The sequence below is a fragment of the Armigeres subalbatus genome, chromosome 2 (assembly GCF_024139115.2).
Source record: "Armigeres subalbatus isolate Guangzhou_Male chromosome 2, GZ_Asu_2, whole genome shotgun sequence".
Classification (NCBI taxonomy): domain Eukaryota; kingdom Metazoa; phylum Arthropoda; class Insecta; order Diptera; family Culicidae; genus Armigeres; species Armigeres subalbatus.
The window spans coordinates 234,460,850-234,485,102 of record NC_085140.1 but is presented as its reverse complement, the minus strand read 5'-3'; the positions used below and the strand labels follow the sequence as shown (position 1 = coordinate 234,485,102).

Sequence of the window (24,253 nt, the reverse complement as noted above, 5' to 3'; positions counted from 1 at the left end):
TTTTTCCAATTTGAACTGCCCTAATCTACATCCGCCGAAGAGTCATTTAATCATTCATAAGGAATGACTACTCCAACCACAAAAACCGATATAGTGATAGATCCCTCTCCTCCTCCGGAGTAGGGATCGTGTTGCTGACAATTCTGTTCCTCAGTATCGAATCAGGTTTTGATATGGGACTGCGTCTGTCTTTTCTATATTGGGGTAAACTTTACGATTGCGAAAACCTGAGACCGTCACGAAACTATGATAGTCGTTTTTCTTCTGAAATTAGCTCGGAGCTGTAAAGCAACAAATGCATTTTGCACGAATTATACATTAAAGTACCTACACTAACCGGCATAGTAAAGTGGCCACTTGCTGTTTTTCATACAAAATGGTCATATCTTGAGTTCGATAAGTTGTAGATTGATGACATGTTCAGCAAAAACGCATATTTTTCCAAAAAAGTTTGCAAAAAAGTTTTGTTTCATCAAAAGATATTTGATAAACAAGATATTTGATTCAAGTTATAACTAGGCTCTGGTCAAATTATCAGCAAAATTGGTTCACAGGCAACCGAAATCTATAGCTACAAAGTTGACCATTTTGTATGAAAACGACAAGTGGGGACTTGATTATGCCGGCCAGTGTAGTTTAGGAACACATTTTGCATAAGTATAAACACATTTTAGTAATAAGGTCGATACAAATATTTAAAAAAATGCCCCCCTCCTCAGATGTTTTGCCCAAATATAATAATTTGAGAGGGGCAACAATAAAATTTATTGCAAGTTTTGAGAATTTTCAAAACATTCTTCAACAAATCTGAGGAGTTTTATTTTTTGTTTAATTTTAATATTTTTTCATTATAACCTCCCCCTTCCTACGTAACGCAAAAAAAAACCGTTTAAGACCCCCTCCCTCACCCTCGTAGCACTTTTTGTATGAATGATTTTTTTTATAATAATCGTAACGCTGGAGCTGACCCTCTCCGTCTCGTTTAAGCGTAACGTAATTTGTGAACAGTCCCTAGGACATAATTTTTCTTAAATATTTGTAACGGCCTAAATATTAAATAATTCCTGCTATTTATGTATAGAAGAATTCACAATTTTATCAATTCACTGCCGTGTGATGTGTCTTGATTTTTTAAAGTCTTTATTATCGTGATTTTTTATTATTAATAAGTTCATCACATTTATGAATCTAGGGAGGTGAGGTTTTGATGAAACCCCGCCTTCACGCCCAACCTTGTTCTAACTTTCTCGTAGAACATTCTTGGATTCAGTCTTATTATCTGCGAATCCATTAATTAACAGATCACCATAATGTGACAAAAAATTATTTCCTTAACGGGCGGTGAAAAAACCCGCATCTTTAATTTTCCTATCTATTATCTTGTTGACGTCTGCAGATACGTAAATTTGTTTTTATTGTTTGAATTTATTGCACCATTTCGTTCGCAGCATTCGGACTATCTGTTGCTTATTCCGCTGGCGTTTGTGGCAGCAGCGCGGTGAAGTACATTTCTGCATGTGAATACATTTTTGCAGTCTCTCCCTCTGACGCACGCTTGTGATTCTGCTACAGACGGAAATTTTCTGTCATCACAAATCGATCATGATCTGCACTTTGAAGACAAATTTTCTCGGCTCAACCTTCTCTTTTGTAAAATTGTAGTTCTGAAAAGAACCGAATTATTATCCATAAAGCGCCTTTCCGAACACTAATAGCAACAAAACCAAATCAGTATCTTGAAATAAAATTTCACATTACTGATACTGATGTCATCCATGCGGCAACATCTCCCTCCGACGCTTGCTACGGACGGAAACTTTCTGCGATTGCCAAGCAATTAACTTTCACTTTGAACCAAATTCTTCCCTAATCTTCCCTTTTATGGAATGTTGAGTCCTGAGAAGAACCGACTAATATAAATAATGCGCCTTCCGAATCACTAACAGCAACCACTCAATAGTCCGACGCGCGCTTATGATTCTGCTGCCGAAGTCAATTTCCGCTGTGGCTTATCGATGATGAGTTGTCTTTGATGAAAATGTATTATGCTCAACCATTTCTTTTGGAAAAATGAGGTTCTGAAAAGATCCGATTAATTTCGAATAATGCGCCTTCCAAATTAACTGCAACAAATCCAGATCCCGAACCATGCGAGAAATTTTCACTGGATGACGCCGACGATAGTCTGTTTGCCGCTGAGCCGCTACAGATGCAGCAAACACCGCCTTCAATGCCATCTTTCTGTCCGCTCTCCGTGGATCCTCGAACCGAAATGACGCGCGGGTGCGAAACACGGGTCTATTTATACCCAGAGAAAATGAAACGGTGGGTCAAAAGGCCCGTGACTTCCCAAATAACCAATAAGCACTATATCCCGCCAAATCGGCCATATAGTGCTACTTTATTGCTTATAAGTTTTAAAACAGCCGTATAGTGGCCCTATGTGGCGGTTTGGCGTAATATAGTGCTAATGGTTACTTGGGTTATATGATTCTGATGTCCGTGTTGGGAATGCATGAACGGGATTGATTGATTCTGATATTTTTACTGTGTTTCTTGGGTTTTTGAAGCCTCTAACTATTTCAAAAATCGAAAATAAAAGCTGAAAAAGTGCTGCACGTGTGAACCGGCCGAAAGAATAGGCCTGATGTGGGTTCAAAGTCGGGCGAATGTTAGGTCAAACTTTTTATTTTATTGCAATTCTGCATTATCTGCATGCAGGTACTGTATAAGAACTGATTGCGTCCTGTTGCACATTGTGTTATTTAGGCCGATACAAATATTTAAAAACAATTATGTCTCCCCCCTTTCAGATTTTTTTGCCCAAAAATAATAATATACGTCATGTGGAAGATATTGATTTAGAAAATGTATTGGAGGCAAACACTTTCCCTTCGATGGGACTCGAACCCATGACCCTACAGTACTAGGGTGGTTCAAAAAATTGATTTTGCTCCACAGCGTTCATCTGATTCTTTATCATGTTCTGAGTGTCCTCTGAAAATTTGAGCTCATTTGGATTAAAACTGATTTAGCACAAGCCGTTTCAAGTTTGCATGCAAATTAGTATGGAGAAATTTATTTTTCCATTATACTGTTAATGACGCTTCCCCATTAAGCGCAGGTTAAAAGAAAACCTGCATAGCTAAAAGGAATACTCAACAGCTTTCACTCAGTGAAAACCGCATCTTAATTAATCGTTCCAATAATTAGTAATCGAATTTAATCTACACCGTGGTTTTCTGGAGCTAATTGCATAACTCCTCAACAGGCAACATTGCTGCTCATGGCGCGAAAGATAGCACACACAAATTCAGGCTACTATGTTGCACTGCACATTTCAGTGATGCCCTCAAAGAAGTTTAACGATCATGACTAAAGATTCGCAACCTGTATTAAAATCGATTACTAATTATTGGGACGATTAATCAACATGCGGTTTTCGTTGGGTGAAAGCTGTTGAGTATTCCTTTTAGCTATGTAGGTTTTCTTTTAACCTGCGCTTAATGCGGAAGCGTCATTTACAGTATACTGAAAAAATAAATTTCCCCATACTAATTTGCATGCAAACTTGAAATCGCTTGTGCTAAATCAATTTTAATCCAAATGAGCTCAAATTTTCAGAGGACACTCAGAACATGATGAAGAATCAGATGAGCACTGTGGAGCAAAATCGAATTTTTGAACCACCCTACTACAGTACGCTAGACTGGTGCTTTAACCAACTAAGCTACGAAGGACCTCCGTCGGCCTTCGCAACCTAGCGGCTACTGAACGAGCTCGAGATAAGTGAGTAACGGTTGGCACGAGATGTTCCCGTTCTATGGCTAAATTGTGAAATCAAGTTAAGGATTGATTCTCACAGGTATTTTCAACAACGCTACACAGTAGGCCTGGCCGCTTTTATGTTTGAACCGCATTTATGATGTGCTCCAAACATAAATATTGACAAGAAAAGTGATAACTGTAGTCGGATTTATCACTTTCCAGGCTTCTGTCACGAATTGGCTGTGTATGTGTAGACTAGACTAGAAATTTTTGGTTTGTGTGTAGCCAAGATGGTAGAATACCTGTCGGTCTGCTCCCATTTACAACAAATTGTGACCATCCTTGCCTACTACTGTTTCAAAATCATAATTTTGCTTCTAATTATAAAGAATAAATCTTTCGCTCTCTTTAAATATTAGTCTTTTAATAGTTTGAACGCGTAATCCAAATATCGCATATCCTCAATATTTCGCTGCACGGCACGCGAGGGTTGCTAGAAATCGATCAACAATTTATACCTGCAATATCTTCGGCCGCAGTTGATGCAAATCAATCGCATGTGGACTGAAAATTCACAAGAAGCCCAGAAAGTAGGCGAACACATGTAGGCTCATGTAGTTAGCGAGATATTATTTACAATCACGCGCGTCCCGTCCTACATCGCCTCACCACCCAGTTCCAGTGCATGTGGGCCAATTTCGCCGTACGCAGCTACACCTCCCGAGTGAAATTACCCAACCGTGCTTAGATCGGAATCAGGCGACGTTTATTATAAACGATGGGCGGAGGCAGCTCCCTTGATCGCTAGCGCTCAGCATAACAAACGTCGTCGTGGCATGCCGTATCCGTATGACGTAGCGAGGCCAGAAGGAATCGCGATCCATAAAATAACATTGCTTACTAAATCGATTCGCTCGGTTGATCCGAGATTTGCCGCGTTCATCTGTTGACTAATAATTTGCCTCGATCCAGGCGGCTTGCTTTGCATGCCACTGACTGACTGTAACGAGATCACCACACAGAAACCGAAGGCAAATCTTTCCTATGGTAGCGGTAATTGGGCATATTACGTTATCTCTCCGCTAGTCTTGTGGTGTTTTGTGTATGCGATTTAATTGTTAGATTTGCCGCTCCTCCGGTAATCGATGACTTCCGTTAGCCGCAGCAGCAAGAGTAGATAGTATATGAACTTCTGATTCCGTGCTGAATCGGCTTCGCCCCCCGGTTGTGGTTTCTTGGTGCAATGTAATTATTTAGCAAATCCTTTCGAACACGCCGCCACCACCAACGATACCGCAGAAATGCGTCGCTCCTAAGACGAATTAATCGCACTTGAGTTACGCGCCTCGCTTGGGTCTTGAGCACAGTAGCGGGAGAGAAATTATAACTTTATCGAGGTCGTCATCGGCGACGCCGTAGTCTTCGGTGTCGTCGTGTGTGGTGGAACAAATAATCCAAAGCGGTTCGCAATTATTATTATAAAGAGTGTGTTCCAGTTTTTGCGCCTCCACGTTCATGTTGCATCCCAGCTGGTAGTAGTCAACTGTTGGGCGCTTTCCACTGCAGCAACCACGATGATCGACGATGTCGAACGGGAGTTGGAGAAGGTTTGCACAGTTCCCTTCGGATCGGGTGTGTCGAACAAATGACGGAAAATCACTTCTGGTTTTATCACACAAGATCGAATTTCTTGCGGATTTGTTGGGACGTGATCCGTATCGAGTGGAGTGCCGATGGCACACATTTCCACCGAGGTGTTTTCTCCCCTGTCACAGTAGGGCTGGGGATCGCATTTCCTCAGTAGATGCCTAGGGAAACGTTACACAGCCAGGGGAAAAAGAGTTTGTGGTTCAGGAATAGATCAACAAAAGTAGATTATACTGTAACCGTACGGTTGTTGATAGGAAAATCAAATTAATTCTCTTCGTTACTGGATGTATTTAAATGTACTCTTACTTTATTTTTTTTTCTTACGCTTAAATCCTTCAAATTATCATTTTTTGATATTGAAAATCAGGGAATTACAATGGTATTATATAGTTGCCTGTTCTTTTATCTCTTATATCAATCAAGACCATATAATGTTTTGTTATTTTGTTCATGGCTTCTGCCCGGCCTTGCGGCAAGTTTGACCAGTGGACGTGGAAATAATTTCGTTAGTTTCCTTGTTTGTTGATTTATTGGTGTTGTCCGTAACTACCAAATTGATCGTATGAGTCCCGCATCTGTTACCTCTAGATTGCTTAGTAATTTGTTGTATTCTTAGATTTTCACGATGAGTTTGTCGTCATCCATTTCCTTCAAATCCAGCTGTTTGATATATTCTTCCATCCATTCCTTGCGTTGCTTTCTTTGAGCCTCCTGGGGTTCTTTGACTGTTGCACACATGTTTCGGGCATTGTCCACGGTAGCAGTATATTTGCCGTGGCTGAATTTGGAATCGTAGGTACACATTTTCGATTTTGGTTTTCAAGTTTTCAGCAGTGTGCTTTTCATGTAGCTCAACCATTCTTTTAAAAAAATAAAAATATTTAGCTTGTTATTTACTACATTTGGGGATAAAGTGAACTGGTTCAATTTCCCACATTAATGAATACTTACCAAGAGTTTGTTCTACAATGGTGACTCCTATGAAGAATTGCGCATTTACCCCCTGAACAGACTTATACCGTTTTGTTGTAGTATCACACTTAATAGACAGCATCTGGTGTCTGACTTCACTAGAGATAAGTTTGTCTATTCCTGTGCAAATCTGTTTTACGTTTTCGGCAATATTTTTATTATTTATTTTTAATTCGTATGGCTCCAGCTGATGGTCAATGAGGTCCCGAAAACCTGCTCATTTTAAAATGTTGAAGGCTTGATGATGGAGAATGACAATCTTCACTATTCCGCTCAATTGTAGTCATCACTCCTGGCAGAATCATTCGTTGATGTTTTGGTCTTTCGTTTAGTTACCTCTTCTTCCGATAACGGATTTCCCAGTTCCAGGAAATTGGAAACATTCGGATGAACCGACGCAATATGCCGTACGAAGGGTTCAGAGTAGCCTGGCCGTACCGGCAGCCTGATTCCCCAACGGACATGAATTTTCCATCGATTTTCTTCACAACCTTCATTTTTTTGGTGATAATGCCTCCGAATAGAATAGTTAATTGAACCACAAAATCCACTTCGTTTATTATGAAATTAACTTTTTAAACTTTTTAACTTTTTTCCCTTGTACATTCACTCACGTCTCTCTCACTTCTCTCAGTAAAGTTCCAAATGGTACAGTACACGAGAAAAGAACTGACAGATGATGGTGATCTTATGATAAAACAGTGAAAATTTTTGCTGTTCATCAGTGTTAAGTATGATGCAATAGTGATATTCAAGTCGGATGGAGATAGCTATAGCTAGCAATCTCATCTTCACTGTTTCATTCAGCTTGCCAGGTGGCAGATGCAAAATGTGGAGCAGAGTGTAAAATAATCGAAATTTTTTGGTGAAGTCCATTTTTCTTCATTTGTCAGTTCACTTCCAACACATTCATAGTCGGCTCTGGACAGTCAATATTCAGTTGAATATTAGTCATTGAATATTTATGCACATTTTACCAATTGATAAACTATCTGAAATCTGAACACGTTTCAAATGAGTGAAGTTATTTATCACACAGGACTGAATCCGATGTTCATCCGCGAGTCACTTTCAACGGTAAACATCAACATAAACAATGCTAATTATGTTTTTTTCTGCACATAGTAAACACACTCAGTGACAGTCGAATGAATGAATTCGTGGAGTAGTCGTCTGACTATGTCATTCTATGTTTTGAATATTCATGCGATGTTTGTCAAAATTCGGACCGAAGTTGCTTCATGAAGATGAATATTTTAAGCTCTGTGGAGGACGACCTAAATGACGCGCAGCATTTTTACACGATTCTCCAAATACTAATCAATTGCCTTAACTGTCCATCCTGTCCATCGACGAGAAAACAAATTAACATCATACAAGTTCGTCCGGTGGCAGATGCAAACTGTTATGTCACAAGTCAGGTTTCAGAATTTATCAAAAACCGACACCTTCTACCAGGGAACCAGGAATTGAATTGTTTGTCCCGGTTCTGGGAGCCATGGGTAAGGTTACACAAAACTAGTGATTTAAGCGCCACCTTTATAAAAAATAATCAGATTAATCAGCCTAGCAGTGATAATGCCTTTCTCGTGCATGTAACCGTTGGTTCCAATTAATGCTTTCCGGCTCCTCCACAAGTTATATTTTTTGTGACATCAAGCCCACCGTGTTTTCTTCTCACATAAAGAGAACTCACAGACTGAGAAGGGTGGTGAGTATCGCACTTCATGACACTCATCTGCCTACAGGTGGGGTTTGGTGAAAGGGTCACTGTCAATATTCGTAAACTTTCGTGTCCTGTCGTACCGATAGCTTCTTTAAAAACTCAGCTAATATCTCAAAGAGGTTTAGTCTTTCCGAAACATTAGTCGGAATTGTAGTGCGCGTCGGAAAATAATTAATTAAATTGTAAGTTTGTTGAGTAAGTTAACAGTAGTGTAGAAGTTTAAGATTAAGTGTGTGTCTTTTTAGAATCGTCGGAAGTTGAAGCCTAGTGAGAAGAAAGGCTATAGAAAAGTGTTCGAAAAGGGTGTGTCAATTGCACCGAGGAAGAAAGTTTAGAAAAAGGTATTCATGGTTTGAACCAATCCTTTTGTGTGTGTAAAAGGACATACACGGTTGTTTGCAAAAACCCATTAATGGGTGAAAAAACACCCATTTTCGCTAGAAGTGCCTCTCCCCATTTGGGTAAAAGGTGTTTCTGTCAATAGATGGGTATTATTTTACCCACTGGCCAGGAGCAAATTTAGGGAAAAATGGATATATAAATACCCATTATTAAGAACAGATTAGGGAGCATTTTTGTTGAAGGTAAATCTAATCTAATCGAACACAAACGCAGCCAGTACAAAGAAAGCATCATGGGAAATCATTGAGTTAGATGACGCCCAATAATTTTTCTTGTCAATATTGAGGTTCATAGCATAGTGGTATGACATAAACTTCAAAGCGGCCAGGCCCACTGCGTTGTGTTTGCCGCAGAGATGATTCTTAGAGATGTATCGTGTTCAAGTATTCACTTCAACATGATACATATCACGAATCTACAGGAGTTGAAGGATGTGTGGACATACCGTACCATACGCACCGCGTTCTTTTTAATTTGGTAGTTGTATATAAACATGTAGTGAAATGAATAACATTATGATAAGAAATTATATCAAATTTTATATATATTTGTAGAATATAACATCAACTAGGAGCCGAAGTTAACTCGGGATGTACATCTCTTGTAGAAGAAGCTGGAAATTATATAGAATTTTTTAGTTATGAGTATCAGATAGCAGGTTATGTGCCAGGACGTCGTCTGCATAGGCTGACCATACGTACCGTATTTAACGGGACAGTCCCGTTTTTTAGACCTTTTTGTGCAGTCCCGTCGTAAACTAAAAAATCCTCATATTTTCCTGTTTTTTCATTGATTCTTTAAGGACGGAATTATTTTTTTACTTTTATTTAAGTGATTTTTAAGGCCAGAATCTAAGACCAAATACCTACATAGAAAGTGTTTTTTTGTGTGTCTTTATTAGAGAGATTTACAGCCCTCGGCTGGCACAAAGAAAGTGGACGAAACCCATGATAAAGTGTGGGATGTTATGTTATTAGTGTTGTTTTTAAAAGAATTATATCTATGCCGTTTTGTATTTTCCATAGATCCGCCTTTTTTTTAGCTCGAGCTTGGTGGTCTAGTGGCTACCGCTTCTGCCTTATAAGCAGGAGGTCGTGGGTTCAATTCCAGGCTCGTCCCTTTCCTACTTTGTATTTCTATCTTAGTTCTTTCTGTGTTTCACGTTATACCAAAACGATTCCTACTGTTATAACCTTCCACACAATCCCAAAACCTCCCGTGGCACCTATTAGAGGTCGTAGAGTTCTCTGCATCTTTCTTAAGTAGGTGTCCAACAAACCATCCTTCCCCTTCCTCAGCATTCGCAAGGACGTGGCCAGGACAGATCTCGACTATTGGAGAGTACATTGCTTGCATCTAAGAGTTAGTGATTAGTCCCAAATCAATATCTGTGGTAACGGATGAAAGTGATGCTACTCTCATACAATAGTCTTGGCTTGTGTGTGCTAAATGCTAACACGGTGTGTCTATGGGGAAACATTATTTTTCAAAAATCAGTATCTCTGAAACACCCACCACGTGAAAGTATATGCTCTCCTCTTTCATATAGTGGGTAAACTAAAATGTTCTATCGGGGGATCTAGAACAAATTTTATTTTTTTCACTATTTTTGGTGCAAATTCCATAGAAATCTCAAATGATAGCCGATTTAACCCCCCCAAAAATGTATGGAAAAATGACCCCCGATAGAACATTTTAAAAATGCACTTACGTGAAAGAGGAAAACCTATACTTTCGTGTAGTGAGTGTTTTAGAGATACTGATTTTTTGAAAATAAGCCTCTTCGGACAAACACACCGTGCTAATGCTAAAATGCTAATGCTAGATCCGACTTTTTTTATGTTTTTCACAGTTAATGACAATATGAGCTTCTACGGGAGATTTTTCATACAGTTTCATTTCAATTATTTGTTCTGCTTATTCCGGAGGCATTAAAATGTGTCTAATTTCATAACATCGCTTGGTAAGCAAGTAATTCATGAAAATCAGGTCACGCCTCAACGTCAATAAAATAAAGCGCAGGGACAGTCATTCTAATGTTCAGATTAAGTTAATTTTCGATTAATCTTTTTAAATCTTCCGAAGTAGGTAATTCATTTTTGTTTCAAATCTGCTTTACCACATATGTTTGAATCATTTGATTCCTTTCGAACAATTAAAAATCATTCAAATGCATTCTGAATAATTTTGAATGTTTCGAAATCATTCACTATAAAAAAACGACGTCATGAAAAAAAATATAAATCAACTGAACAAGTTTAAGGCAGTTTCAAACCGAGGGAAAATTTGGTTGGATTAAAGGCTAGATTTATTGTCCGCACGTACTTTAAGGGTAGTTTACACATCAGGAGCTTGTCTCAAATTTCGCTGCCATATATTTGGACGAGTTTTCTTTAGGATTCCGTTATAAATAGTTACAAATTTGACCAAATTTAAAACACAATCAGGCGGAAATCTCCGGGAGTTCGAGCTGCAAACCAGACTATTGCCCAGGATTTTTTTTATCTTTCGCGAAGAAATTGCACGAGTCTGGGAGCACATAGGCACAAAATCAATGAACAAGATTTCCGAGGTGTGAGGCCACTTTTAGCATCATTTAAATCAATTTCAATAAAAAAAGGACTGTGAATTGATTAGATCAAGATTTTTTTATGCATAGGTCCATAGGACTTCGTTAGTAGATGGAAATAACCAGCGTGGGAGGGGGAGTTCATTTTCAGTGCAAAACGTAAGCAAACGAGCATAAATTCCACACAAAAATTCAAGATGGCTGAGTTGGGGATATTGACAAGTCAAAACACCTCCCAATAAATGTATCCTGGATTAGATTTGACATTTATTCTTATGTGCCAACCATATTCATGGATATAATCAAAATTACATTTTATCAATGTTCTTTCCTTGTTGAGATTCTTATTAATCTTATCCGAAAATTTTTCCCACTTATATTCATGAAAAATTGCACTTTCCGCATTTGTCTTTTGGCATTTTTTCTTAAAACTGCTTTTTCTTAGCCTTCTACTTCCTAAAACTGGCCTGGGGTACTTTGACTTTTGTTTGTTAGTTTTAATTGTTCAGAATTGGAAAAGTTTTTGATGTTGGTCAATAATAAAATCCCTAATGCATGTCTAAGAGTGAATTAAAATAAAATTTCAAATATTGAGAGTTGCGTAATTTTCTTTTCCTTCGTGTTTTTGTTCGCGTTCCTTTGATTTGCAGAGTGAAATATTTGTAGTTTAGCATTTTTCCACAACTAACTTAATACAATATGGTGGTGAATGATTCACTCTAAAATAGTTCTAATTTCTTACACGGAAAATTAAAATTAAGCCCATAAATTTTGAAATTTCCAGAGCTCTTAGATTTTATTCAAGGTTTTTTGACATGGGGACACGGCAGGTATTTCCATCGTCGTAGGGGCTAAACCAACGAAAGCAACGTCATTCTGCTGGAACTCAACTAGGAAGAACGTTTCTCCTGAGCTTACGATTTGAAACGGATGAGTTTGGCAAAAAGTGTTTTTTTTTGTGTTTTCGATATTATGACGAAAAGACGAAAATGCCTGCCTCAACCCTGTCCCGTTTTGGAAGCACGTTTATCCCGTTTTTTCACCGAAATGATCTGGCCAGCCTACGTCTGCATAAATGTTACATGGCAGGTTGTGAAGCTTTCATTTCTGGGATGTTTTGTAGTGGGTTATGAAAATGTTAAATCATGAAAATATGAAGGTACATAATCTTCCTTTCTTTCTTTATTTGTTAGGCACTCTGTGTTACTTAACCGCTACTGTGCCGAGATCTACTGTGGTATTCTGCTGAACAGAATCCACACAGAATCTATTTTTAGATCATCCATTACCATTATACCATTATTATTGTCGTTGCCAGTCCATCTCATCGTGTGTCCATTGTGTCCGTTTGTCCATGTCGTGCATCCAATGTTCGTTGCATTGTTCGGTTGCCATTAAGCCGGGTCCGTTGGAGGAATGCCTCCGAGAAGATCAAGTTGTCAGTCGTCATCACGCAGCCGTGACGGTAAGACGCGTTCCCCAATACGCTACCGCATGGGCTGCGCATCCGGCGACTAACGAGGGTTTGGTGGAGGGGCTGGGAATCGAATCCATGACCATTCGCTTGTAAGGTGAACGTGTAGCTAACTACGCTACGGGACCCCCCTAGGTACATAATCTATATATATAAAAATGAAATGGTCTGTGTTCGTATCCGCATAACTCAAAAACGGCTGGATGGATTTTCTCCATTTCTTCAGCAGATATGTTCGTTACCGTTTCCGACGGGTTTATATGATATTTCCTCATGCGAAAATTACGCGTAAGGTTGTGCAAATCCTGAAAAACTAAAATTAGGATTCGTATGGAAATTTTACATGGGCATTTTCGCCTACTACGCAGGACAACGTCTGCCGGGTCGACTAGTACTATAATATAAAAATAAAAAGCATGTAATTATAAAAATTTTATAATATAAAAATAAGAAACATAAAAATATAATGTAATAAAAGAATAAAAATTGCTATATGAAAATAAAAAAATATGAAAACATGAAATTAAAAAATGAAGATACAAAAATATGAGTACACAAAAGCATAAAAGCATGAGAATATGAAAATATTGAAAATTTTATATTTTAAAATTTTCAATACTTCCACAATCGCACGCTTCCATGCTTCTATGCACTCATATTTACGTTTCTTGTAATTGATGTTAAAGTAAAAAAATTTGAAAATATGACAATATGAAGATCTGAAAAAAGATAATATAAAAATATTACAACACAAAAATATATAACATGGAAATATGAAAGTATAAAAAATAAAATCATAAAAATATAAAAATACAAACATATGAAAACGAAAACCTGAAAATATAGAAATATATAAATATGCAAATTAAATTATAACAACATGAAAGTATAAATATATATGAAAGACAACAAAATATGAAAATCAAATATCAAATATATAATAAATCAAATAAATTATAACAATATGAAAATATGATAGCATGAAAAAAGAAAATACACATATATGAAAATACAAAGGATTTAAATATGGAATTTGAAATTTAAAAATACAAAAGTATAAAAAATATGAACATATACAGGTATAAAAATGAAAATATAAAAATATAAAAGCATCATATAATGCGATATATGTATAAAAATAGGAAAAATATAAAAATATGGAAAATATGACAATATAAAAATATTATAATATGAAAGTGGAATAACATGAAATTATATAAATATGAAAATACAAAAACATGAAATATAATAGTTTAAAAATATTAAAACATTAAATATTAATTATGAAAGTGTAATGTTACATTTGAAGCAATTTGAAAATATGATAATCTAAAACTATAATAATATGTAATAATTTTAGACACAAAAGTAATAAAACATGAAAGTGTAAAATTAGGACAGTATAAAAAACGTAAATAAAAAAAAAATATTAAAATGTAAAAATATGAAATATTAAAAATATGGAAATTTTAAAAATTAAATGTAAAAATATGAAAAATAAATATAATGAAATATGAAAAATAAGTATAATGAAATAAGGAAAATAAATATTATATGAATATATAAAAATACGAAAGCATGGCATTGCTACGGTATATTTCGTGGATTGGAAACTAGTGATACTCATGTTTCCTTTGAAATCTCTGTCCAGATTGCTATCAGAAATCAAGGTGGGTGTAGTCCTTAATTTCAATCTATGATAAAAACGATAAAAACAGGGTTCGGATTTCTTACTCACTCACGCGACAACTGATCACTCCACCATGCATTTTATCCGGATAAATTACAGTGCGATAAACTCCGGCACAAGCGATGGTGCGAAAAATTGTTATCCTTCTTCCCATGTTTCGCGAAAATCAAATGTTGCTTACTTTGCCTCTCCAAACTGTGAAAATGACGATACGCCACGATAAGCAGAAGGTTAAATACAACAGTTTTTCACTTTACTTTCAATCAATTCGTGTGGTGGCGTGGTTATAGTGGGCGCTCTGAACATTTTAAAATTGCTTTGGGTTCGAATCTCATTGCGGTCCTAATTTTTTGTAAATATGCTTGTAAAAATTGATCTGGGAAGGCAACGAGAAGGAAAATTTGTGGATTGAAATTAAATTTCCCGGCGAGCCGGCGCTCACGAATTCATCACCCGCCATTCTATCCGGATAAAAATGTTGTGTGAGAATACTTCCTCACAGGGGAACATGAAAAATCACACTCCGGCTTAATGGATTAATCGCAGGTTTTTATTCATATGAGTGAGAATTCCGAAGCCTGGACAAAAGCATTAGAATTACTATTCCTGGCCACGCTTATCTGTACCGTTACTAGGGAGAGAAGGAATAAGTACCACGGAGTTGGATTTTGGAAAGGTATTCGTTGGGTCAGGATGTGCCTGTAGCTGGCAATGTGACCCCGTAACACACCACGAAGAGGTATCTACCCAGCATTACGGGTAGTGGTAGAGTGCTTGATCTTGTGTTCACAAACTCGTCGGACATCTTAGAAGTTTCTCTCCTCCTACCAACAGATAATCATCACCCGCCAGTGCTAAAAATACAAATGGATGTTTGCAGTTTCGTACCCGCTCAAGCTGAACGCGTTGCAGATGCTATAGATTTCGACTTCCGGCGATGCGATTGTTTCTCTCAATTGGGAGCTTTCTACAATCAACTGGAATCAATATCTCCAGGCGCCTTCTATCGATGGTAATGTTGTCTTGTTCTATGACAAACTGTATGAAGTTTTTCAATTGATGGTACCTCGTCGCCGAAGTAATAATCACAGTATTAGCAGTAAGCCCTGGTGGAATGCTGAATTTCGTAACCAACGAACCAAATTGAGAAAAGCGCGCAACAGATTCTTCACTAACAAAACCGACGAGAACAGGAATGCACTCCGACTGGTGGAATCTTCCTATAACGAGCTTCTTGACTCTTGCTACCGTAGACACCTGGACAACTTGCAGTCAAATTTAAAGAACAACCCCTTCATATTTTGGAAGTTTGTGAAATCTCAGAAGTCAACTAACCAAATTCCGAAGACGGTGAATTACGATAACGCTACTGCAACCACATCTGACGAGGCTACGAACCTTTTTGCGGCATTCTTTCAAAGCGTATTCAATGCAACACCTCTGCCTCCAGCCTACGCAGCAGGCTTCCGGAAGGTCCCAGTCCATGAAATCCGTCTTCCACGCTTTCAATTCTCCCATCGTGAAGTGCTAAAGGCTCTGTGTGACCTTGATGTGTCCAAAGGTGCTGGAGTAGACGGCTTAACGCCCTATCTTCTGAAGAGCTGTGCTGAATCTTTTGTGACTCCACTGCTACTCGGAGCATTTTTGTTGAAGGTAAAATAGTTAAAGTAAAAATTGAATTTGGGAAACATGAATTTCAGATGTGAGTTTCAAAGAATTTCCCGTAAGAAATCCGTAGAAAACCAAATTAATATTTTGGGAAGACTGAACAAAAATTGTCTTGGGAAGCTCATTAGATTTTTTTGGCAAAATTCTCCCCTTAATGTTCTAACAGAAAAAAAATCTTTTAAACTTTATTGCGTCGCTCTACAGCTATGGCCGAGACTGTATTCCTATTGTTATTAACTTAAAGGTCTTCAAATATGGTCTATTGAGAATATGATGTTATCCCAGCTCTTCTTTGTAGGGTTCAATGAGGAATTTGGTTGATTCTGGCCAAGTGCAGAGGATTATTGTTATCTTATGCCACAAATAATTTGTTCATTTGGCGTTCTCCCACCGAAACTATCACCTTATAAATTGTTGATGGTAATCAAGGAAACGGGGGTTTTATCGACTTTTTTTCTACAATTATCAGCAGTCAAAAAATGATTTAACTCCAGAAGAAACAGTCTTCAGAAAAAAATTACACCCGCGCCAAATGTATCATGTACAGAACGCTCATAAGACCGATGGTCCTCTACGGACATGAGACTTGGACAAAATTCGAGAAGGACTTGCAAGCACTATTCGAGAGACGCGAGCTTATGACTATCTCTGGCACGGTGTGTGGCGGCGAAAGATGAACCACGAGCTCGCTTAACTCTACGCCGAAGCCACTATCCAGAAGGTAGCTAAGGCTGAAAGGTTACAATGGGCAGGAGTTGTTGAACGAGAATCCCGGACAAAAGCCCTGCAAAGATGGTGGAGCCATCTTTAGATGTAAGATAAAAATAATATATGAAATGATTTAGTAATCTAAAAAGTACGTAGAACAAAGATTCAGATTGTAAAGTCTGGTGTCATTTGGATCTCAAACAGGATAACGCAAGATAGAATGCGTACTTCATTCCAACCTGCGGCTAATGATGTTTTAATTACAAAAATCCAGATCCCTCTAAGCGATTTTGCCTCTATTCGAAACTATTCGGATTCGAATTAGGACTTAACAAACATAATGACGACCACTATAAACGCTGGTCCTAATGAACGTGTCGAGATTCAGCAGTCTAGAAGGCCTCCGGGGAGATCTTGCTGCTTGCGGCCCGGATCCATTCGTTGCGTGACGGAATGAAGAGTCGATGGCATACAAATTGCTGGCACCTCAAGAGAAGCTTCATCTTCATTTTTTAAATCTAAACAGCAATTATGCATAGCTTGGATCCATCACGTTGGGCCTCTTCATCCCAATAGTGGAAGATGTATTACAGTTTGGCACTTCCGTGGGCTTGGAAATACCGTTCTGATACCGAATTTCGTAAACTTTAACATCAATTGTAGGAAAGTTTTAGCTAAACTGAAAAAATGTGTTTCTGATTTGTTTAAAACGTTTTTGAAGCATTAAAAACATGAATCTAATTCGAGGACTGAAGTAGTTAATACATTATCCTCTTAACAAGCATTGTTTTGCATGACTTCTTTGAGATCGGAACTAGAGCCGAAACAGTATCGAACGTTCGCTTTTTGTTTCTTCTCAATTGCACGTATAGGTTTTGGTAATCCAAAGTTGTCCAGCATGCGAACGTGGGGGAAACACGTTGATTAATTAACAAAATTACCTAATGAATGGCCGGCTCGGTTCGGTTTTGGCACAGACCGGTCTTAATACATAAGAACGATTTCAAGGCCAGCTCAATTGGAATTTGTTTGCCTTTTGTTGGCATCCGATTTTTTAATTAGCAAAAATTTGCTCAAACCGTCACGCTGGTAAATAATGCATTAATTTGCTCAGCAATTAAATTTGCTGCGGATCCTCCATACTGTTATTTTTGTTTACTTGATTTGGTGCTTGGTACTATGTACATTGCTAATAGTGGTTGCATGCAACTAATATGTTTGGTCGTAAACTAATTCATGTTTATTTTCTAACATGAGCTTTGCTTGCATAAGTCCAGATCTCAAATTGCGATGAATTAGTTTTGTGAAAATTGCTACAATTCAAAGTTTATGCTAATTTCAATAATTTTGCAAGATGTACGAAACGTATCCAACGGCGATACCGTGGTTGAATAAATCGCAATCACTGAAGCCACATGACCTATTTTGGTCAAAGCTTTCGCAAAAAATCTTTATGTTTAATGATGCACTTGTGTGCGAACGTTGCAGCCATATAATTAAATCTCAATTATTTCACTTGCTTCGGTGCGGCGACGGAGGCGCGCGGCGCCGATGTTTGGAATGTTTGAATAGAATTGTGTTGACCTGCATCGCATCGATGATACATCATCAAGTGAGCGAGAGGCGCAACCGGCGGCAGCAGCGGCGAACCTATCAAGCCTAGAGGCCATTGTACTCTCCGCCGGCATCGCATCGTTGAAGTCCGTGCCGTGGAACCCGTCCGTATCAAATGGGTCTCCTCTTGCTATAACAACGGCCCGTCCGCGGCACTTCATCGCCCAGCTGACAGACTGACGCCCTTGCCGTCGTCGTTGTCGATCGCAGATGGTGCCGATGCAGCCGCGTGGTGTTGACATGACCGCGAAAAGGAAGTCGTAGATCAATCTGCTATGATTGATTATCTGTCATCGTTGTTGGGACTTTTGTAGTTTTGTTTTGCCAAGGTTTTGTCGCGTCGCACTGAGGAGTATTTCAGCCCAAATCCTGGCCAAAAGTCAAAAACATTTTTTTCAGATGTTCCCATATTATTTTTCGTTTTTGTACTCTCAAATAGTAATACTAACTTGGCATGGGAACTTTGAAACAATCTTGGTTAATTGTAAGCAATGCTAACTGCCAAAACTTCACCATAATTTACATGCCAATTTTATCGCAATTGACCATAAAAAATGTTTTATCGTTTTTTTGGATTTTTAGTGATTTTCAAGATGAAAATCAATATAGGTACTAATAATGAGGGTGTGTAAAACGTTTTCAAGCATGATTCGACCTAAAATTGTTTTTAGGTGATCTTCAATGATGATTTTAATTGGTAGCTTTCTTCTACCTTTTTTACAAAAATATGATAAAACTTTCGATTAGGTTCCAAACCTGATCAAGCAACAAAATTGTCAGCGTCGGAAAGATTGAAGTTTCCTTAATAAGCTCCACGAAAAACATTTCACGCATCCTCACGCAATCGTGACTTGTTTTTATTTGAATATAGTGAAGTTTGCTAGAAAAATTTAGATTTTTTTGAATATTTAATTCAAGTATTTATGATTTTAAGCGACTAAGTTCACACAAATGGTTGCTTCCAGAAGAGTTAGACTTCGAGGAACGATCCATAAAAAGCATACGCATTTTTCGAATGTAAAAAGTTGTTAGGCGGTTGATTTGCACTTCGAATTTATTTGATCTGCTCCAGTGTAATATCGATGCATTATCCAGGGACTTTAACATTATCCGATGACAAATTTATATAGTCGAAGTGAACAAACAAAGTACATCTTTTCGGGAAATTTAGTGAGTAATAATTGATGAATGAAGATTATCATAAAAATCATACTCATAGGGGGAGTCAGAGGTAGGCACCACTCGTCGCAAGCACGTTGTAGTTCTCAAAGGCAGCGTACTTGTGCCAAGTGGTGCTCTATCAAATAACAATAACTGACCCCGCCAGTGGTCATATATCACTGCTACATCAATATAAAGAGCATAAAAACAAAAAAAGAATACGCTTTACTGCTTATTGTAAGCATTTAAAGAGGACAAATGATTGACATAGTATTGGCCACGCTTTTACACTACGTACTCCTATGTGCGTCGTCGTCGTCTGTTCGATGGTTCGCGTAGCGCTGCGCTGGGCTTATCTGCACGAAAGTGAGAGCAGTTGGTACCTATATAATTGTCACCCACTTGAATTGGAATGGACGGTTCCGCCCGCCGGCCCTCATCCGGTGTATCGCCATAAGCCACTGTAAATCGTCTCTGTTGGTTGGTACGATGAAATCCGAGAAATTAGTCAAGCTATAGAAAGTGGAAGTCAAATCGATCACGAGTGACCCAGGCTTAATCAAAGATGGATATTACAAGCTGCTATGAAGGACCATTTCAATGAGCTAATTCAAGTGGATTTGTTGTTTTTTTTTCTGATAAGGGGCCAATTTTCTCATCTTAACTTAAAATGCAATGTTTGAACCAGGTATAAGCTTCGAGCCGAAGAAACCGAAGAAAAAATGCTAATGAGTATGAATATTGTAGCAGTCAGGAATATTGTAAATAAATTTGTATATCGTTTTTGTAAATAAGGTAGATTGTTAACATTTACATCTTTCAATCGCCAATGAATGTTTACGTAGGGAAAAGAGTATTGAAAATCATCCATGCTCTCCTTGGCGAGGTCGAGGCCATTTGGTTATCGAATAAGGTGGGAGAAGGAAAGCAGCACACTTATCGTGTCAGATTATCCAAGAAGGTCACGATAGTACACGAAGGGAATCGGTAAATGACCTACTTCCGGTTGTGTCCGATCCCACCTTCCTTAACCTGTATATACACAGACTCGGTCATTTCAAACGTATATCGCCTCCACTTTAGCATCTTATGTGGCATCATATACAAGTTTGTGTTGACTGGGAAAGCTGATGAAATATGGTACCCCATGCTGAACAAACTAACCGGTCTGTTCGGATGAATAGCGCCTTGCATGGCGCTTTTCCATCTGATCTCCTGTTCTTATAATGCCTTGGAAAGCTAGGTCAACCGCCGTCTACGGGAAAAGTGGGAGACAGACGGAAGACTGGGATTCCCACAACACGCTTTCTGGCCAGGATAAGAGACAATCAATAGGCGAATTAGCCACCCCTAACCGGAAGATAGTGTAGGTTCTTGGGATGTCAATCGACAGGTGCCTAACGTTCCTACCAGGTTGACTGTCATATCAGACTCAATCTTATTAACATATTCTCTAGGTCCCTTAGGACCCACAATAGGGGTCCACTAGGTGCGCAGGACCGGATGGTAGGTTTCGTATGTCCCATCTACATAAAGCTGGATTATAGCAACTTCCGCGCAAACATTTTGCTGAACGCCGCCTAAAAGGTACTCTCCCGAATTATATACGAACGGTTTACCACGGAACAGGTGTTTTCCGTACGTCAAATATTGCAGAAATACTGCGAATACAACGTGCACACACTTTTTTTTACGGTTGGCCAAGGCGGCAATGGATCGTGTTATGTGCGTAGTCCGAGTTTCAGGGTAATTCTCGAGTCCCTTTGAAACGCGCAAATGAATATGGCAAAGTGATTTTTACGAAGTCCGTTCAGCTATTTGTTTTCGAAGATGACGTTGTTCTTAGGTCACGAAACCTTGACAAGATGGAAGAAGCTACATCAGACTGAAGCGGGAAGCTAATTGGATCGGGTCAACAAGTCGAAGACAAAGTACATGATAGGAATAGTCTCAAGGTATGACAACGTAAGCCACCCGCCACGAGTTTGTATCGGTGGTGACAAAATCGAGGTGGTTGAAGAATTCGTGTATTGTATTGTGTATGCTCATCAGACCGATAGCCGTCTACGGACATGAGGCCTGGACGAGGAGGACCAATGCACTCTTGGAGTCTTAGAGAGGAAAGTGCTGCATACCTCTATGGTGGAGTGCAGACAACAGACGGTACGTGGCTGAGGCGAGTGAACCATGAGTTCAGCATCCGCTGTTAGGTGTTAGCAACCTTACAATATCGTCTACCTAAGAAATCCAGCGTTTTTCCGGTAGGGAAGGCGGCCGCGCCGGCTCCGATCGAGGCAGTTCATCGCCTCCACAACGCATACTAACAAACCAATCCACGTCCTAACCGACTCTGCAAATCTGCAAAGCGATCACCCGAAACGCTCCTGGATTCTTACTGTGCGGCCATGTTCTGCCGAACGAGCTATCACGGGGTGTGTTGTCTAATCGCGCGTGTGACTCCGTCTGTTTTCCCACGAGGAAAGAGGCAAAGTCATGGCCTGCTGTTTACTAGTTAGTGTTAGCAACCAAACCGTTATACGATATTTGCATATCTGTCATCAATGCAATCTTAAAGTGGATTGCCCAACTCTTAATATATCTCACCCTCACATTCCCCTTCTTCTCTCACTAAAAAAGAGAAAAAAAACCATTGACTTAGGATTTTCATAAACAACTATTTACATCGCATTTTTTTTTTCTAATTTTACAATCCAGTATCCAATATCCGTACTCAATTCCTATATTCAAAATCATTCTAATTCAAATCTGATACTCAAATTCAATGTATGAACCGGAAAAGCAAATCCAATATTCCTATTCCATGAACAAAGTTTTATTCCCAGACCAACATTGGGACATAATGGAATACTAAAATCAAACATTCATATAAAATGATCAAGTTTTTTTTTTTCATTCTCCGCATCTTCCATGGCTCTGTATTACAACTAGTTCTCGGTTTACTATTTATGTGTTCTTTAGCATTTCCACAGTAATTATTTGAAAGTTTTATTTATGCCTGCCATTGCATGGTTATGTATTTTGTCCATCCAATTTTCACAATTATTATTCTAATCCAACTCCATCTTTCAAATACAATCTCTAGCTTATAACCAAAAGTGGATTCTAAAATAATATTAAATATTTGCAACCAGGCCAATCCCAATTTTCAAATCTAATAATAATGTTACCTCACCCATTATCAAAAATCAAATGTTTCATTGAAAACCAATATCAAAAACAATTCAAGTTCAATATTTCAATTCGAAGTCCACATACAAATACGCAAATACATATTTACTAAGCAAATTGATCCAGCCTTTTTTAACATTCTCAAAATGTCAACTATTTCAGATTCATAATCCTCCTGCTTTATGCTTCTAATTTTTTTTTTTGCACATATTTCCAGCATTGCAATCCAAAACCAATAGAATTCGATCCGGCAGTCCATATTCAATACAATTTGATGGCCTTCCAATGGGAAAATCAAAACAATATCGGTGGTTCGCCAAACATACTATGCCCTTCAAGCTCAAGCCAATAAGTCCGGTACTCTCACACAACACCTTCGAAATTCAAATTTGAATAGTTGTGTTCTGCTGATCCGCATTAACGTTGCTTTGACGCGAACAATCCGCCCCTCTTTTACACAACCTTCACCATCAAAAGCTGCAACAATCCGATACTCTTCCAGAGCACCTTCGAGCTTCGACAACACAAGAAGAAAACCGATAGGAAAACAAATTATTCATTCCGATCATGTTTAGTCGAAACCGATAAGAACAACAAATCATTCAATCTGACACCTTCGATATTACAAGTGGAAACCGATGAGAAAACGAATCATTTGCTTCGGCGCTTCTCCAGAATTCTTTCGACATTTTAACTCGTTTAAGTCAAACCAATGAGAAAACAAATAACTTTTTTTTTGCGTTTTTCCAGAGCGTCTGCGACGTCACAAGCTGAAACATTCAATCCAGTGCTCTACCACAGCGTCTTCGACATCACATGTCGAAACCGATGAGAAAACAAAACATTTATGTTGGCGGTCTTCCAGAGCGCCTTCAACTTTTTTAAGTGAAAAACCGTTGAGAAACAACACATTTGTCAACCCAGCGTCTTCGACATCAGTAATCGAAACCGATGTGCAAATCATTTAATCCTTCCAGTGCGTCTTCGACACTACAAGTCGAAACCGATGAGCAAATTTATCAATCCGACGCTCTTCCAGAGCGTCTTCGACATTACAAGTCGAAACCGATGTGCAAATCATTCAATCCGACGCTCTTCCAGAGCGTCTTCGACATAACAAGTTGAAACCGATGTGCAAATAATTTAATCCGACGCTCTTCCAGAGCGTCTTCGACATTACAAGTCGAAACCGATGAAAAAATGCCCCAATCACGCCCACAGGATACTTGCAAAACAATTCTCGCTTAACTTTTCAAAAGGACCTAAGTAACATTTTTTTCATGAATTAATTTGAATAGCGCAATCAATAGAACAACATGAAAGCTATTGATTGCTGTATTCAAATTAATTCATGAAAAAAATGTTACTTAGGACCTTTTGAAAAGTTAAGCGAGAATTATTTCCAATCAGGAACAACCTGGCAGGATCGCGAGATGTGCGGCCATGTTCTGCCGAACGAGCTATCACGGGGTGTGCTGTCTAATCGCGCGTGTGACTCCGTCTGTTTTCCCACGAGGGAAGAGGCAAAGTCATGGCCAGCTGTTTACTAGTTAGTGTTGGCAACCAAACCGTTATACGATATTTGCATATCTGTCATCAATGCACTCTAAAAGTGGATTGCCCAACTCTTAATATATCTCACCCTCACACTTACTAACGTGC

General features: G+C 38.6%; 1 protein-coding gene and 1 long non-coding RNA gene across 6 annotated transcripts in view; both read left to right on the top strand.

Annotated features, from left to right (window-relative positions):
* LOC134211903 (protein outspread) overlaps positions 1-24,253 on the top strand; it is a 760,849-nt gene that overhangs the window by 157,129 nt on the left and 579,467 nt on the right. The window lies entirely within an intron of this gene.
* Positions 8,173-24,253, top strand: part of LOC134216030 (uncharacterized) — an 80,090-nt gene continuing 64,009 nt past the window's right edge. The window contains exon 1 of the long non-coding RNA XR_009980444.1: positions 8,173-8,298. This is a non-coding gene — a long non-coding RNA (uncharacterized LOC134216030). The remainder of the gene's footprint in view (positions 8,299-24,253) is intronic.